Below are 18140 nucleotides of genomic sequence, written 5' to 3' on the forward strand. Positions count from 1 at the left end.
GAATAATGTAGCTTACCTTAACGAATCCAATTTGCAGGTAAAAACCATACAAATGAGCCAATTTCCAGCACAAAAGAGAGCACAAGGTAATCTATGTGTTGTCTCAGTGAGGTGAGAGAGAAAATGGCGATATGCTACTCTGAGGACGCCCCATTTCAGAGGAGGTGGGAGGGACTTCCTCCTCAGAGCAGGGTCCCGATAGGGCAGCTTTTTTATATATGCTCAGTGATTGACAGGTCAGAGAGCCTCTTCCCATTCAGTAATGGTTGTCATTCCACTTGAAAGGGAACAGCAGCTTGCTATAGTTGGAACTTAACACCGTTTGACCTGATATAGCACAATCACCGTGGAAAGAAGCCTGTGCTCAGTAATCTAGTAGTGTGGGGATAAATTTACTCTGTCTAAAACTTAAATCCTAAAAATGGCTCTTAAAAACCCCACACGGCTCTGTCTGGACAGGGCACTGTGACTGCCCCACTGCCACCACGGTAAGTGCGCAGTTAACTTTATGATGATAAAACTTACACAAACGTGCCCAAACTATTAGCACCTAAATTACACATTACACTGTACTAATAGTAGTGGTACTGAGGCAAAATGTATAGCAACACTGATACAAAGTTCGAAGCAAATAATGGCAGGACTAACTCAATCACCTTAAGCATATGGCAGATACTGGATACCAACAGGGATAACATCCTAACCAAGCAGTTGGTAACAGCCCCACAATTAAACTTTACAGAGGCAATGATTATTAACAGAGGCAATATTACTGACAGAGGCAATAACTATAGCAGAGGCAACGCAGAACACCCCCCTAACAGTTCCGCTTGTTGAACGCCCACAAAGTCTCACAGTCTTGCTGTAAATCCACTGCGTAGCAGCCAGGCTGCTCCTTTCCTAGCTGGGCTCCCCCTTGGGCTGCACCGCACGTGCAGCTGAAATCTTTTACCAAGGGGTCATGCGTGATAGCATAAAGGGGCCAGAGAGTCGTAAATCTTTTCCTTCGCTTGGTTTCAGAGTGGATACGAAACTGGAAGGACCGAAAGAGATCCCTTGTGAATTATTGGGAGCAGTATTCGTGAGTGTTTTGTTTGTTTTTGTTGCTCTTAGTAATTGTCTTTTGTTTTTATAAATTCACTAGATGGTCTCCAGAATCTCCAGAGCTGTTGCCTTGGGCCAGCACTACCTGGAACAACACTGCACTACAGTTACTGTTTAAGTTGTTATCACCCATCACCAACACTACTGTCACCTTTCAAGTGAAATGACAGCCATTAACGAATGGGAAGAGCTTCTCTGACCGTCAATCATTAAGTATATATAAAAAAAGCTGCTCTATCAGGGCCCTGCTGTGAGGAGGAAGTCCCTCCCACATCCTGCTGAAGAGGGTGGTCCTCACAGTACCATATCGCCATTTTCTCTCTCACTTCACTGAGACTGGTTATAGATTGTCGAGTGCTTTCTTTGTTCCGAAAATTGGCTGATTTGTATGGTTTTGACCTACAAATTAATATATACACGGTAAGATACTACTCTCGAGTGTTTCTGAGATTGCTCATTGCCTTAGTCTCGTGTCGGTAGTTTTCTATTGATTAGAGTTGGTTTCGACCACTCTATCTGAGATTGACGATCAGCTCTTTATTCTCTTTCACTGCCTCATGTAGGTTATACCATTTCTGGCTATTGTGGTGATGTAGGGTGACCCTGCGGGCTTGCGGCGCCATCCTCTAGGCCAAATTTCTTGGCCTCAGGTACCATCCAGCTCGGGCCTACATGCCCCTCTCAAGCCTCAGGTTCTCCTAGCGTGCCACGCTTCTCCTCGACGCCGACGCCGATTGACTCGGCTATATCAGCCCGGCATCAGCTGTGCTCTCCTAGACGTTGACCCGGACGCCAATTAAACTCAGCACCAGTCAGAACCGACCTCGGCACCGACTGCTCGGCACTGAGCGCGCTCTTCCTCGGTGCTGACTGCAACAGTTCGGCACTGACCGCGCTTCCTCAGCTTCCTCATTCCCCAAAGGTCCTCTGGAACTGTGACCGCCACTGTGACCAGGGAGCTTCCATATACCCCTGGGTCACCCTCACCTTCCCCACCATTGGTGCAGAGGCGTAGGCGCCCCTCCATGGAGGTGAGATGGTCGCCGCTGAGGCGGCACCTCTCGAGAGGGCGTTTGCCAGGAGGCAGAACAGGCGGGGAAGGAGAACTGCTTTTTAAAGCAGAAAGGGCACCCACAACAAGCCCTCTCTTTGTGCCAGGACTTCTTGGAGCTGGTTCGCTCATCTTGGAGCAACCCAGCATCCGTTCCCTCAGGCTGCAGAACAGCAGAGTCCCTGCTACACACCACAGGAGTCCAAGAAGCTGGCTTAGGCACGTTCCCTCCTAATGGGGACACAGTCACAATGCACAGTGCTGGTACACGGATCCACCTTCATCAGAAGGGACAAAGACCCTAGTTGCCCATTAAAGCCATGCAGGACTTCTGATGCCGTGCTCAAAAAAGCATATGCGTTGGCAGCGTTATTAGTCCGAGCGGCAAATGCAATGGCCATACTGGTACTTTACCACTCTCAGCTAGTGGAGAGGCTGCAGGAACGGGCAACAGAGACAGACGCGGGAGAGCTTCAGGCAGAGACCGGGGCAAAGACTGACCTAATGGGGAAGATATTGTTTATCAGGCAGGTCTCTAGCGGCGCTGGTGGCCGCTCGCCAACACCTCTGGCTAACCCAGGCCAAGGTCGTGGAGAACGAGAAGGTGGCGCAGTTAGATGCCCCTATAACACTGGGGAAGACGTTCGGAGCGACCATTGATGTGAGCCTTGAGAGGTCCCACAAGGCCACGAAGGTTGCTTTGAAATTCTCGCACCTTCCTCCCTACCGCCAATGCCCTAGGTGGCCTTCCTAGCCTGCAGGGGCAACAGGGCCTGAACGCCGCCCTCTACCCCAGACCAAGCAAGCAGGCAGAGGAAGAACCAGTGGTAATGGACCACCGCCGGCCGGGGATAACTTGTTCTCCGGCTGGAAACCGAGACTGGGGCCTAAAAAAGACGTGGCTCTGGCTGCCACCTTCTCCCCTCACTACCGGACTGACCACTGGACACGACCCATGGCAAGGCTATCGACTATCGACTGTGAGACACAGTTACGCTCCGCAATTCCGCTTAGGCCCGTCACCCATCAAGGGTGTGTTCCTTACCACCGTCGAACCAGCTTGCGTAATATTCCTTCAACATGAGATCGCCAATCTTCAACAGAACAATGCTTTGCGCTTGGTAAACCCAAGCAATGCCCTCAGTGGCTTCTACTCCAGGCACTTCCTGGTGCCCAAGAGGGACGGGGGTTTCAGACCTTTTCTGGACCTCAGGGTCCTCAACATGTTCCTCAAACAAAGGAAGTTCAACATTTTGACCGCACAGCATATCCTCCAATCTGTCCAGCCGGGTGACTGGTTTACATCGATTGACTCCTACTTCCATGTTCCGATCCGTCCCGCTCACAGAAAATATTTTCAAGGCAATGTGTACGTATTCTGTGTGCTGCCGTTTGGCCTCTCGCTGGCGCCTTGCACATTTTCTAAGTGCAAGTGCTTTTGGAAACTTTCAGACCTCCCCTGCACGAGTCGGAGGAGGACAGTAGACAGCACACGATTTGCCCGGTCCAGGCTCTGCGCTGTTACCTGGATAGGACAGCATCCTGGAGACAGTCCAACCAGCTGTTTGTCTGCTATGGGTCCCACTCTAGAGGTCAGGCCCTTTTGAAGCAACGTCTAGCATACTGGGTGGCAGATGCCATACGTTTGGCATATGAACAGACGGACTCCCCTATTTTGAAAGAAAATGGAGATATGCTACTGTGAGGATGACCCTCTTCAGCAGGAGGTGGGAGGGCAGCTTTTTTATATATATGCTCAGTGATTGATGGACAGAGAGGCTCTTCCCATTCGGTAATGGTTGTCATTCTTTTCAGGGAACCAGGGTTATGGTAATAACCTAACATTATGTATCTGCTATTGTTCCTTACTCTGATAGCCCAACAACAGACTTTGTGTTGAGACCTGACATGTTGTTTTCATAAAGAATTGTTCTTCACCTGTTGGAAACATTGCTGCAGACAACAAATGGACATGGCTTTCATTTGTTTACAGACAGATTTTACACAGGTTACGACCTGGCCTTGGAACTGCTAAAAATTAAAATCCACCTTACTGGAACAGTAATGGTCAGCAGAAGAGGATTGCCAGTACCTGTGAAGCAAGGCCTCAAAATGAGAAGGACAAAAGACTAGTGCTCATGTTGAGCACATTCCATGGCACTGACTATGAGAAGGTACAGCGCTCCATCAAGAGAGGAGCAATTGAGCTGGACAAGCCTTCAGTTATCTGTGATTACACCAGCAAGATGGGTGCAGTGGACCAGGCGGATCACTACTGTGCCAGCTATGCTTTCACAAGAAAGTCTCTGAAGTGGTGGAGGAAGATGTTCTTTTGGCTGCTGGAAGTAGCAATTGTGAACAGTGCTATCCTGTTCAGTTTGATGAAGGTGGAATCAGGACAGCTACCTGTTCTCCATAAAACCTTCAGGAAAGCCTTACTGATACAATTTTTGGGAGATGTGCGCAACCCTGGCTCAAGAAAACGTGGTCGTCCATTATCAACAGACGTAAAACACAACCACCAGAAATGAAAACATCCAACACATTTGAGCCACTTCAAAATTTTGATGAGCAAAACCAACATCAAGAGAACAAAAGGAACACCATCCAGGACCCTATTAACAATGGTGGCCAGACAGCAAAAAGAAGGGAGGTCATGATTGTTGGGGACTTCATATTGAGAAACACAGCAAGTTTAGTTCTTAGTTTAGTTCTTAGTTTGGACCCCCTTACTACAACAGTGTGCTGCCTTCCAGGAGCCTCTGTCATGCATATCACTGAGAACGTGGACAGGCTCAATTACATCCCTAAAGTAGACAAATCTAAATGTAAAACTAAATTGCCAAAATGGTTTAATAGATCAATTTAAAAAAAATATTCAGCAAAAAAAGGCACTTTACAGAGTGTTTAAAAGTGACCAAAAATAAAGTACACAGAAAGAGTACATGAAACTGAACATGCAAGTCAAAAAGGAAGTTAGAAAGGCCAAGAGGGAAATAGAAATTAACATTGCTAAGGGGGCTAAAACCAGTTCCAAAATGTTTTTTTCCATTATTACAACAGTAAGAGAACATTCAAAGAGCAGGTTAAATGTCTAAGAGATACAAATGGCAAAATCACAGACGAAGAAAATATATTAAATGATACGTTTTTACAAAGGAGGATTCGGACAACATGCCCCACATGTCAACCTGTTCCTATCCAGTTTTAAATAACTAGCATAACTGAGGCAGAAGTGTTAAAGGGACTAGAAGCTCTTAAAATAAAGAAATCCCCTGGGCTGGATGAGATCCTCCCCATAGTACTCAAATGAAAGAAGTTATTTACAAACTGATAACCAAGATCATGCAACAGTCTCTTGACACAGGGGTTGTACCAACTGACTGGAAAATTGCAAACATAATACTGATCCACAAAAAGGGAAACAAAACTGAACCAGGTAACTACAGACCAATAAGCCTGACTTCTATTATATGCAAACTTATGGAAACTATAATAAGATCCAAAATGGAAAATTGCCTATATGGTAACAGTATCCTGGAAAGACAGTCAACATGGTTTTAGGAAAGGGAGATCATGTCTATCTAACCTGCTTGATTTCTTTGAGTGTGCAACATCGATAATGGCATCCTAAAAAAATATTAATTAATGTTTTATGCGGGACTTTGTCAAAAGCTTTCTGGAAATCTAAATAAACCATTTCATATACAACATGGTCTGATTGAACCTTTCACAGGGTCCATTACCCTGGGGATAGTAGAGGGTCATCCAGCTCTTCATACACCCATACATCTTACAGAGGTCCGCTACAAGACTTGACTCAAAATTAAGTCAGCGATGGGAGTGGAGGCTCTCTGGGCAGCCGAATGGTTGAATTACATGTTTCCATAACATCTTCACAGTAGAGCAGTTTGGTCTCGAGTAGGAATTGCCCAGGTAAACTTAAAGAATAAATCCATGGTGGGGATGTCCCCTGATCTCCCCAATGAAAAATAATCCACTGCCATCTTCTCCATGGGGTAAGTACTCTCTATCGGGGTCATAGGTATATGGTTCTCCGGTCCACATTTGGTCAAGGCACATTGGTGGCAGGTTCTGTTCCACTTATGTATCCCTCGCATATGCACCCAATTAAACCTCTTTTGATGTTTCAGAGGTTCCTCTCTGGCCCAGGGTGGCCTAATCATAGATGGTAATGTTCCCACAACACGTGCTTCAGTGATGTAGGCACCACAACTTGTGTCTGGCTCTTCCTTCTGGTTGGTTCTTTCTCTTGCTGCATAAAGACCATTCCCAGCACTTGTAACTGCTCCCACTTCTGACCAAGACCATCTGATTTTGTTTGGATGGATCCAAGACTGCACTGCTCTGAGCACTCGACCTTCCACCTGCCAGTGTCTCCAATCACGTATTGTCCATGGCCGCTCTTCTCCACCTTGGAAGGTCACTCTCACCTCTACTTTGGCCCCCTGCCTGGTTTCTTCTACCCCTTCTGGTCTCTGGGACAGAATATCGGCATTTGTATTGTTGCAGCCAGGCCAATACTTAATAATAAACTGGGAATTGGTCAGTTGGGCCACCGAGCGATGTTCAGTTGCCCCCAGTCTTGCTGTATCTAGGTGCACCAGTGGGTTGTTGTCTGTAAACACCATGAATGGCGCCCCCATAGGTAGTCTTTCCATGTTTCAGTAACTGCCCACTTAAGGGTTAATATCTCAAGCTGTATTTTCCATTGTTTCTCTCAGTAGGATGAAGACTATGGCTGGCGTAAGTAATCACACTCTCAATTCCTTCTTGCACAGCCCTCAGACCCCTTAAGCTGACGTCTGTGTAAAGCTTGAGTGGTTGGGTGAAATCCGTGAAGGCCAACACAGGGAATGAAGAAGGACTTGCTTCAGCATGTCAAATGAAACTTGGCATTCGGCTGTCCATGTCACTGGGGCAGTTTCCTGGCTGCTGGCCATCGTCCCCGCTAATAAATTATGTATCGGCCCAGCAATCTGGGGGATAAAGCACCGGTAGTAGCCAACAAACGCAAGAAAAGATCACACCTGCTTGATAGTGGCTGGTGGAAGCCATGTTTTTACTGCTACCAACTTCTCTGGATCGGGCTCACCCCCTCGTTGCTCACCATATGGCCCAAGTATTTAACTTCTTGATAAAACAAGTGGCACTTCATCGGCTGGAGTTTCAATTCATATTTCCTGTGTAGTGACTTTGGTATACAATTTATATATAGAATTTGTTAATTCGGAGATGGTTACGTGTTTAATAACGTGTGTGTTTGGAAGGTGAAAGAAGGTGAGGGAGAGCGAGAACATAAACAATACATTTTATCAGAAGGACTTTAGCCTGTCCCCTCTAATTACGTGAAGGACTCTCCTCTGCCCTTTCATAGAGACTCAATGTAAAGTGTTATACTGAACTAGTCCACTTTCATTACGCAACTAAATATGTACGTTATACTTCTATCAATGTGTTTTTTCCAGAGTTCATAGTTATTAAATACATATCTACAGTATATTCTGTTTTAACTGATACAAACGAGCGCATATTGCATGAGGTAAGGGTGTTATGGCTTCTGGTAACACTGGCATAACAGGAGGAGGAGGAGGGGGAAAAACAACTTTAAATTTGTGTTTCCAAATATATGTGTGGTTGCAGCGGGTGCTTTGAAAGAAGCCTAATGAAATCCCAAGCTGCTCTGGGGCATGTTGCTTTACTCTGATCACTAGTAGATTGCAATATTGACCATATGTCAGACGCATGCAATACAATAATTGAATAAACCCTGCATAAATCGAAGCACAGAACTTTGCCAGGATAGCTTTCGTTGTCTTTCTAATAATGCTTCACCCACCCACCCCCCCACACACACACTTTTTTCTATGTAGCCTAATTTGTTTTTCTCAAAGTCCTGATAATAAAATACTTTTTTTTTCTTCTAGTTCTTCATCTCTCAGTATTGGCGTGCTCTCTGCTGAATGATTGCATGCTGCCCCGGTCAGGGAAGGCTGATGAAATATTTGCAGTGCAGATTAATATGTTATAGGTTCCAGAGGTATGAAATGTAATGAAGATGACAAAGAGTCGTGCTCCTCAAGTCCTGAAGCAAACTGCGGATGAGATATTCAGATCTGCCTGGACATCGCAGATTGCTGATTATGGGAGGGGACGCAGCCTTGACACAATTCAGCTGCGAAGGGCAATGAATTAAGTTTTTATTGGGTGGAGAAATCATTTAGGGCCATTGCCTTCCAGAGAGAAGCAGCTCTTACCTATATTATGTTTAATTTGAAAACAGATTCTTCTTGTTTTTTAATGATGGATTTTATTTTTTTAATAGCTTTGGAAACCTTCAAGCTTTACGTTTTAATGCTTCAATTGTCAGTTGTTGTTACATTTCAATATTTCCAGAACTCTGACACAATTGCTAAATGGTTGTTTCTCTTTTCACTCAAATGTGTATCCTTTATTTTCACTAATAGTTTTATAATAATGAAGGTTGTCTTTCAAAGACATTTGCTGACATCATATTTTTATCTCTTAAGGGTTGAGAACTGAAATGTACTGAAGCCTTTTCAAGTTCTTCTGGGACAGAAATGAGATTGGAGCCGTGAGTAATCAAGGTTCAAGCCGTTTATTTTTGTACAATAATTAATTAAATAAAATCATGAATTGAGGGAAGGGAACTGGGAGTCGAAAATGAAATAAAACGATTACAAGTAGTTTTTGTTTTCCTTTATCCTTCTCACTACCTATCCACGCACACCTTCCTCTCTCACGCTTACCTTCTCTACTCTCCTGGTCTTTTCCACGCACCCCCTTATATCCCCTCGCTCCCTCCGCCCCTTACTCAGACCCGCACCCCCTTGTCTTCCGCGCCAAACTTGCACCCCACACACCACCATGCAACCCTTACACACACACACACGCACACATCACCATGCAACCCCTGCATGCACACACCACCAGAACATATGAACCTAAGAAAGTTTACAAACAAGAGGAGGCCATTCGGCCCATCTTGCTCGTTTGGTTATTAGCAGCTTCTTGAATTAACCCAGGGTGTCAGGTTCAAAAGCATTACTAGGAAGTTGGTTCCAGGCCCTCACAATTCTCTGTGTAAAAAAGTGCCTCCTATTTTCTGTTCTGAATGCCCCTTTGTCTAATCTCCATTTGTGACCCCTGGTCCTTGTTTCTTTTTTCAGGTCGAAAAAAGGCCCTTGGGTCGACAGTGTAAATACCTTTTAGAATTTTGAATGCTTGAATCAGGTCGCCATATCGTGTTCTTTGTTCAAGACTGAATAGATTCAATTCTTTTAGCCAGTCTGCATATGACATGTCTTTTAAACCCGGAATAATTCCAGTCGCTCTTCTTTGTACGCTTTCTAGAGCAGCAATATCCTTTTTGTAGCGAGATGACCAGAACTGATCACAATATTCAAGATGAGGTCTTACTAATACATTGTACAGTTTTAACATTACTTCCGTTGATTGAAATTCAACACTTATATATATATATATATGAAATTCAAACTATATCCGAGCATCTTGTTGGCCTTTTTTACAGCTTCCCGACATTGTCTAGATGAAGACATTTCTGAGTCAACCCCTGCACACACACACATACACCACCATGCAACCCCTGCACGCACACACCACCATGCAACCCTTGCACACACACACAACCATGCAACCCCTGCACGCACATACCACCATGCAAACCCTACACGTACACACCACCATCCAACACTTGCCCGCACACACCACCATGCAACCCCTGCACACACACACACAAACACACACACATACACCCCACCAGGCAACCCCTGCACACACACACACACCATCATTCAACCCTTCCACGCACACGCACACAACCCATCAATGAATGGAGTGCACATTCAATCACATGCTGATAATGACCAGTTGTACAATGACTGTCGCGGGTCTGCAGGTTTTAATGGGGATCACTTTGGTGCAATTTTCTTCTTCATTCTACAGTCAAACCTATGTTCTCTGTGTAATAGATTAGTGTTACAACTATCCCGGACATGTCCTACAGTCTAAATTAAGAGGCTCTGCTCTAAGAAATTAACACATTAATTTTCAGAAATAAATGCTAAATAAATAAATAAATAAAATAAAGCAACAGAAATCAATGCAATGATCACTTGCTGTGTGTGGCAGTAAATAGTGTGCCGGGGGGGGGGGGGGGCAATCACAGGTGTGGCCATTCCCAATTAGTTACTTCATGTTAATATAGGAGTGGCCACACCTATAAAATGAAGTTGAAATCCTTTGTCTGTTGGAGGGAGTTTGGTGAGTTTTGATCTGTGTGTTTGTATCTGTTAAGTGAAGTGACGCAGTTTTGTGTATGTTTCTGTATTATGTTTAAACCTTTTGTTTTGGCAACAGCGCTAAACTGCAGATTTTAGTCTTTAATTCCTACCAATTAAATTTTGGGCCACGGCGCTCTCTTGTCACAGGTAGTGTCAGAATGGGATAGCGCCGCCCTAGAGACTCAGAGCAGGACTGCAGTTGGAAAACAAAAACAAAAAGACCAAGCTCACAAACTGATGGCTCTACCACATGTTCAATCACTCAACCATGCGTGCAATGCAATCAGATAAGCGCTCCTGTAAGGAGTGTGCTGGTCACGAAGAAGGCAAAATTACTGGACCAACAAATGTATCCAGACAGAGGCGAGGCAGATTTCAAATAAAGTATGGGTAATTTTATAGATTTAACAAAGCTGGGTTTTTTTCAGGCTAAAAGGAGGCTGAGTGAGCAAGCTACACAAATGCATTTTGTTTAAAATAAAATTAAAACAAGCCCTACATTAACCCATACTTTCCTGGACATTTAAATCTGTACAGACATTCCTCCTTCTATATCAAATCGTGTGACAAAGTGACCTTTCAGCTGGCTGCTCTCACCAGCGCTCCTTCTCTATAATGCTGGACCAGTCGAAATGTCACATGGTGGGAACAGAATGAGGAAGTCTGTTCAGTGCTAAGCAGTTAGGATTCTCCAGACAAGCCAGCTCAAAGCCAGTACAGAGACAGATATAGAGACAAGTGATAACAACACAATGCTGGAGCATCAGAACATTACAAAAAAAACCCCAGTAAATAACAAGACCTTTGAAGATACTTAACAGTTGAAATGCTGGCTGTGTTCAGACCATAATGAATCAAACAAGCTGTGCATTTTATTAAACAAGCCTGGTAGCCAGTGGACTGCTGACGTAGGTTCAGCCATCGTCCTCAGATTGACATTTTGAGATATTCCACCCTAGATGGCTGAGCAATGACCAACGGACGCATGCAGTGTTCAGGGCTTTACAGCACTCATTTCAAACAGACTGCATTGGAAAACGACATTTGGCTCTGGAAATGAACAGAGACACTGGAAAAATATTAAAATGGCTACAGGGTTGATAGGGAAAATGGAGCGAGAAAGATCGACTCCTCCAGCCTGATGCTTTGTGACGTTGCTCTTGTTACGAGTGTGCACATTTCCATTCCACTGCACAGCTGGGGGAAGGAGAGAAACAAAGGGCTATCATAGCATGTCTGCAATAGAGAAATCAGAACCCATATAAATTCACACTATAGAAAATGACTTTTTATATTATTTTGCTAAAGTTAGCATTACATTTTGTATGATTAAAAATTGATTTACCCTTTTTTCATTGCCTGGCTTTCCCTCCTTCCCTCCCGAGCTCAAATTTTACTCAAGTCAACACACAGTTCAGCTGATGTTTTCATCAGGTTCCAAGATTTCAAAACTGACTAGAGGCTTACGAGAAACACACACACAAAAATGTACTTTGCAGACTTGGTAACAGGCAGTGCTGTGTGATGCACTGTGGTTATGGATTCTGCCCCCTGTTGGTGAGATGAGGTTAAAAGCTCTAAAACCATGGATGCAGACAAGCCTTGTTCTTTTGCACAGTGGTTAAGACACTCATTCACTGTGTGCAGGGTCGCCAGTTCACACCCAGCCTCCTGTTACAGACTCATCACATCGATTCACAATTATGCTATCTTGAGAGTGTGGCAACAGGTGTTTATAGTGTTTCGTCCAAAATTAAAAGGAGGTTTACGAACAAGATGTGTTTGATACAGAGCCAGCCCTACAGCATATAGGTGTGCTCACATGCAAATGTATAACTTCCTCGTCTGCTTATAGCGAGTAGGAATGTTCAGGCAAAGCTGTCAGAGGGCATTAACGAAATAGAAAGTCTTGTTATCACCACAGGCCACTCATTAGACTCATAACCACAGCTGCACACTGACACACACCCTGGTTTTTCTGTTTAATGGTGTACTTTATTTTTCATTAAGTAAAAAAAGAAGAAAACACACACAAAGCGTTAGCATGAATCCCCCACATGTTTTGAATGGCTGTACTGCTTTTCACTTTGTGTTTGAAAGGCTGGTTTGATTTTAATGTTACTGCACAGACAGCACTACTCAATGGTGCTGAAACAGTTTTTAAAGTAAGGGTGCTGAAAACCCACTGAACAAAACTAGCACCCCTGTATATGATGGAAGCCATGCATACGGTTGCTTATCATTAAACATTTAGAGGAAAAACGCATCTACTGTTATGTTCCACTTAAAACTGCAATTTAGAAAGGTTTACTTGTGAAAACAGCTTGAACACCTGTGTTTTATTTACAGCAGTCGCTGTAGACTAGCAGTCACAAGCTCTGCTGTCATGCTGCTGAATTTTTTCACAAGGGACATCTAGCTCGTCCAGAATGTCACAGTGCACGTGTGTTTTTAGTATTAGCCCCAGTTAGCTGCATTTGTGACAAGTTAATTTTAGCATGTGGTGCCACTGAGAATTTACCAAAAAAATCTGTTATTCTTTTTTGGGAAATTTCCAATAACAGTATTCCTGGCATTCTGCTGTTCAGTGCTGAAGAGTTTTCAAGTTTTATCCGAGTTTCTACAAACTTCTGCAAGGTGATCTTTGTTGCACAGCTGATTAATGATCCGTAGACCAGCTTGAAAGTAATGAGTTTGTTTAAATATTACACACACTGTTCCCCTAAATCCTAGAATAAAAATTCCTTCTGCTTTAAGCAAAGGTCTTTCTGACATTGACCTGAATTAAGTCGGGGCAGAAAAGCTGCAAAAACTGATGACTAAGATCATATGAAGTGCTGCAAAGTAAGTAAGGAGCTGTTTACCTCTTCCCACTTTTAATAATAATTGGGTAGAAAAACAAGGGTAAAGTTGAGAAAGCAAAACCCACAATCTAATACACACCTAGCATCTTTATAATATAGTTTATTAAGATCTGCGCCATTCATTAAACCTGCCGACCACTCCAATTCCGTGGTTGACCACGATTGTGTCTCCTGGTATAAAGATGGCCGCTTGTGAAGAGTGACCATGTGAGTTTTTAAAATACTCTTGGGGCCAAAAAACCAAGCAAGGTCCAGCAATGGATAACTGTGGGAAGTCAGGGTTAATAGGTAACCTGCTGAGTACCAAATCCAATTATCTTTAAAAAAAATGCACAACACAAGATGTATGTATGTAATCTGAAACGTTTAAAACTTCACTTTTGCAGTTTATAAGTTCTCATAACAATACAGTTAGAGGAAATATAAGTGGCAGGTAAGTAGAAGCAAGTCAATGCTCTAAATTACAAAGCAGTCTGTCCTCAAATGAGAGCAATGACACTTAATGGGTTAAAAGTGGAAAAAATGAAAAAAAAAAGCATACTGTGAAATAATGCAAATAAATACATATTTGGGTAGACTTGCTATAGTATAGTGCTCAGTGGGAAGGATTACAAATAGAACTGTGTGTCCATCTAACTCCAGATACCCAACTGTACATACCCCATTCACAGGAGGAGACGAAGCCCCTCTAAGCCACCGTGTGACATAGTCGTTTTAATAGGAGATCTCCGTCATTATGAGTTGTGCTTCACAGTGTTGATTTTCTCTTCATTGTGCTTCCTTAGCAAGCCTTGTTTACATTATGCATGCCAAATAAAAGGTACTTTTATTCAGTGATTGGAACTGCCAGCACAGACTACAGGAAGACGAGTGGCTGCTTGTATGCTGTGAAATATATATTCAACGCTATCATTTAACAAGCACATAGTAGAGAACAAGAAATAGGATGAGGAGGGTGTGTAGACACTCTTTTAACCCCCCCCCCCCCGTTAAACAAAGGTGATGTTTAACTAGGAAACCAATCTGTAAAACTTCAATGTCATCTTAAACTTTAGTAACACAAACACTCAAGAGACCGCCACGTGCAATACATTTTATATTACCACGGTGCTCCCTCCAGTCCTGGGCAGGCTTGAGGCATGGAGACTGAAGTGCTCCCTCACCCCTAAGAGAAAGGGTGCTCCCTCCAGTGCAGGGCAGGCCTGAGGCATTGAGACTGAACTGCTCGCTCACCCCCTAAGAGAAAGGGTTTGGATTAGCCATGGAGACTAAACTGCTTGCTCCCCCATAAGACAAAGGGTTAGGGTTAGCTATGGAGACTGAACTGCTCCCTCCCTCACTGGCCTGAGGCCGATATTGATGATTAGCAGGGCCCCACTACCTTTATTCTGACAGACACTCTCTTCAAACAGTTAAATCTGCTAATAATGACACTCGGCAACAATTCCGCTGCAAATTGAAATCATTCCCCTTATGCCTTCCGAATAACTGATTAAGCATTTTACATTAACCTCTTAGTCCCTTAATAATAGAGATATTTAAATAAAACCAAATATATTAAATGTAATATAAATATGTACTGAGGTGCACGCACGCTCGGAATGAATATCATCCATTAATAGCAAGGATAGCAAAATATCTGCTCCTTTACGTGCAAAAGTAGAACATTTGCATCCCCCCCCCCCCCACACTGGTTTGTCTTCTAATTAGAGCCATGATAACAGCTCTGCTGATTGGCATTATAAAAGCTCCAGTTTGGCTTCATCGCTCCCATGTGGACGACACCATTTCATTTGTTTGCTTTCTTCCCTGCGTTTCTTCTTACCATTTCAGAGCGCTACCTTCCGTCCCATTTCATTGTAATTCCGCCGATGGAAACTTTAAGGAACAAAGATAAAAGGATTCTCATGGAAACAACACACCTCCCCTGCCAGGGTTTATCACTGGAAGCTTTTATCAGAAGTACAAACTATATCAGTTAGGTTTTTTCCCTCTCCTCTTCTCTTTTTTCCCCCTGTTTCAAAAACGAGAAGAGAAAGGGAATAAGACAGAGCTTGCCTGTCAGTGGATTGAATGCGCTATTAAATCTGGCATCACTTACAAAGGCTGGCAGATCTGACTGTCAATTCTGTGAGTGGAGTCCAGTCTGGGGACAGGGGGAGAGAAGCAAATTGCTTTGTGAAAAAGAGATACTTTGATATTTTGGAATGTTAGAAGGGTGAATGTGAAAAACGGGAGGTTGGGGATTTAATTACCCAACCATAATTGGGGACTAGGGAATAAATTACAGTCCTCTCAACTCACCGCAGATCAATTATGTTAAAAGAACGTCTGTAAGTAGAGCTTAATGAGGTCCATTAGAGCAGCATGTGCAGTCTCCTCGAACAGCACTTGTCAGCTTCTTGGAGGAGCAGGAGGTAACTAGCTAGGGACCCTACGAGGTTCTTAAATACCAAGGAGATGCAACGGCCGGCTCTGATCAGCAGAGAGAGAGAGAGAGAGAGAGAAAGAAAAGACAGGTGCTGGTTTTTATCCCTGTTGCTCAGTTTTTAAACAGAAAAAGCACAGTAGAAAGCCAGCAGTGTTACCGTGAAGTAAGACTTTCTATTTTTTTAGATTGTTTTTGTCGACTATTACACTTTGAAAGAATATTTGTCTTTCTTTTTACTGTTAAAATGTTTTATTTTTTTATTTTTTAAATCGGGGGTTTGGGATGCCAAGAGAAGTAAAATATATATATACAAGGACAGATTTGCGTGGTTTAAGTCCTTCACCCTTTGTGGCAGAAAAAACAAACTATTTCTGAGGAAGACCTTTGAATAAAGGTAGGTTATTTATTTTCTTGTGTGGTATTGAATTGGAAGCTATGGCTTAATGCCTATTTTATTTAGTTGGGAGGGGAGGGTGGATTAAACAAGTGACTCTTTACCTATGCAGTCAGACAAGTGGTTGACGTGCAGCTCGTGTTATGGTAATCACACGAGGAAATAGCGCATTACTTCAATCCTTTCTGAAAGATTTCTCTTTTTATTCTCTCTCTCTCTGAGCCTTTGATTAAACTGTTTATTTGCTTGCCTGGTTAAAGATGACCTTAACCTTCATTGCTTGACTTAAGCTGCAATTTCTTTTCTTTCTTTTTTATTTCTCGCTAGGAGAGGGAAAAGGTTATGGGGGGACAAAAGGTGTCAGCAGAAAATGATTAAATTCCACCTCTCTTGTTGGCTTTGCGCGGGCTGGTATTTCATCGTGCAGCAGTCACTATCGGTCTGTGTGAAGCATTCTTGGCATGTCTTCGTAGGGTTATTTTCTTTCCCTGTGAATAATTCATATGATTATAAAAGACGGATCGCGTGTGTGCGCATCTCTTTCTCTCTCTCTCGGTTAAAACATCTCTCAGTAAATTACATGATTGGGAAGATAGCCTGCTTTCAAATAATTGAATTCATGATAAAACCTAATTACTGTCAGGTAATACCCTGTCGGCTTTAATCATTTCATCAGTCATAATGAAAAGAGGACAATTTTATGACCCATCTAATTATTCTTACATTTTAGGGGGAAATGATAGTATGGATGTGAATGCTAACTATGAATTCCATTCTCGCTCTCTCTTTTTCTCAGAAATGTGGCCTGCCATATATTTTAGCCATTTCCTTTAACTGTATAAAAGGAACACGCACACACACGCACAAACAGCACAACAGTCATGGCATGGTGAAAGATGAAGAAAGTGTTGTGACGCTCGTCACTGTGGACGGAAGCTTGACAAAGTGGAGTTCAGTTTGCAGCTAGCCGGCTGAATTATTAGAAGCCTAATTATGGCTGTCTTCCTAAATTCAACACTGAGAAGCAACAACTCTCCAAATCATTCCTAAACTCACCATTGAGAGCTGGTGACTAACAAGTAATGCAGCACATTTAATAAAAACTTGAATGCAATGAAGTGTTCCTAAATAGCCAGTGTGTTGTGACAATAGTGACATTTTTGTTGAGTCAACTCTCAACAGCGCCGTTGAATTTAGGTACTCACTCTTTACCACAACACCCAAACAAAATGGTAATTAGATTATGATGTCACCACAGGAAGAGGAATGACAGCAGAATTCAATTAACAGAACGAGTTGATAAATTTCAGAGGTGTTCAGAGGACACGGTAAATATGTAAATACACAGTAATTAGAGACACAATGTAAACTGTTACTGTGTAATGTAAAACAAAATTTGCAGTAAGTGTTTGACAACCTTGTTAGTATCTTGTAGAACTGCAGGCCTTTCGATCTCTCTCTATCTCTCTCTGTGAACTGAAAGTTCAAACACAGCAGGTGATTGACAGGGAAAGCAATCGTCACATTTCAGACATCAGAACTGCGAATTATGACTTTGTGACATCATAGCAGTGAATAACGACTGTGACATCATAGTAGTGAATTATTACTTTTTTGTATTGGACAGGCTATGATTATAGAAATACAGATTATCGATTAGGTTAGATTAAAGCAAGTAATAGATTATGTCAATATATTAATCAAATCTGGTCAATTGTGAATAATAATAATAATAATAATAATAATAATAATAATAATAATAATAATAATAATAATAATGTTAAAGAAAAGAGAAACATCAGCACCTGAACACAGGTACTCAGACAGACTACTACGAATGCTGACAGTGACATTTCAGGATCCTAAGATTTTGATTATCAACCCAGTTCTGTTTCTTTGTCCAAATTCACAGCTGAGAGTCTTCTACCTAGTTTATTACCTAGAGCGTTGT

This window comes from Polyodon spathula, chromosome 8, assembly GCF_017654505.1.
Source record: "Polyodon spathula isolate WHYD16114869_AA chromosome 8, ASM1765450v1, whole genome shotgun sequence".
In the NCBI taxonomy this organism is placed as follows: Eukaryota; Metazoa; Chordata; class Actinopteri; order Acipenseriformes; family Polyodontidae; genus Polyodon; species Polyodon spathula.